The sequence below is a fragment of the Crocodylus porosus genome, unplaced genomic scaffold (assembly GCF_001723895.1).
Source record: "Crocodylus porosus isolate Cpor-Errol unplaced genomic scaffold, CroPor_comp1, whole genome shotgun sequence".
Lineage (NCBI taxonomy): Eukaryota > Metazoa > Chordata > Crocodylia > Crocodylidae > Crocodylus > Crocodylus porosus.
The window spans coordinates 8046299-8047777 of NW_017728915.1; positions in this window are offsets into that span (position 1 = coordinate 8046299).

Genomic DNA, 1479 nt, shown 5'->3' on the forward strand with positions numbered 1-1479 from the left:
AGGTTCAGGTAAGAGAGAGAGAGAGTTAAAGTTGCCAGAACCAGGATTAGAACCTGTAGACTACAGGGAAGCTGGCTGAGGAACTGAGGCTTGGGTTTACTTAAGGAAGACTGTGGCTAGAAATTAAGGCAGACAGCTGAGATATTGTGGCGGGGTGGGCAGGCAGATGCAGCTCTGGATCCAATTCCAAGTTTTGTTCCGTCTCTGTCTGTGGTTCTGGATCCAGCTCTGGGTTTTGCTCCAGCTCCAGTCCTGAGTTTTGCTCCGGATCCAGCTCCAGCTCCAGCTCCAGACCAGGCTCCAGGTTTTCCTCTAGCTCTGGATCCGGTTTTGGGTTTTGCTCCAGAACCAGGTCCTGATCTGGCTATGGATATGGCTCTGGGTTTTGCTCCAACTTCAAATCCATATCTGGCTCTGGGTTTTTCTCCAGCTCCGGCTTCAGTTCCGGGCTTTCCTCTGGATGCAGCTGCAGCTCTGCACCCAGCTCCACATTTTCCTCCAGTTCCAGATCTGGCTCTGGTTCCAGGTTTTGCTCCGGCTCCAGCACCAGATCCAGCTCCGGGTTTTCCTCCAGATCTGGCTTCAGGTTTTGCTCCGGCTCTGGATCTGGTTCCAGGTTTTATTCCGGATCCGGCTGCAGCTCTGGTTCTGGATCATGCTCCGGGTTTCTCTCTGGCTCTGGGTCTGGTTCCAGGTTTCCCTCTGGGTCCAGGTTTGGATCTGATCGGGATCCACCACCTGATCTTGCTCTGGATCCGGTATTGGGTTTGGCTCCAGCTTCAGATCTGGCTCCTGTTCCAGTCCCAGCTGCAGGTTTTGCTCCAGATCTGGCTCTGGCTCCTATTCTGGATCCACTTCTCGGTTTTACTCCGAATCTGGAGCCAGATCCAGAGGAAAACCCAGAACTGGAGGAACACCCAGAACCAAATCCAGAGCTGGATCCTAAGGAAAACCTGGAACTGGAGATGGATCCGGAGCCAGATCTAAGGAATAACCTGGAACCAGAGCAGGAGTTGGATCCAGAGGAAAACCCAGAAACTGGATCCAGTTCCAGGACTGCTGGAAAACCTGGAAACCAGATCCGGGTCGGAAACTGGATCCAGTTCTGGATAATATCCGGTTCTGCCAGTAAACCCAGACACTAGATCTGGGGCTGGATCCAGATCCAGGTCCACCAGAAAACCCGGAAACTGGATCCAGGGCCAGATCTGGATCCAGGTCTGCCGGAAAACCTGGAACCCAGATCCAGGGCCAAATCCAGATCTGGGGATGCTGGAAAATCCGGAAACTGGATATAGGGCCAGATCCGGGTCTGCTGGAAAACATGGAAACTGGATCTGGGACACGATCTGGATTCGGGTCCACCAGAAAACCCGAAAACTGAATCTGGGGCCAGATCGAAGTCCACAGGATCAGGTTTCAAGGTTTTACAGTGAACTCAGATCCAGATCTGGCCCTGGATCCAGTTTCTGGGTTTTC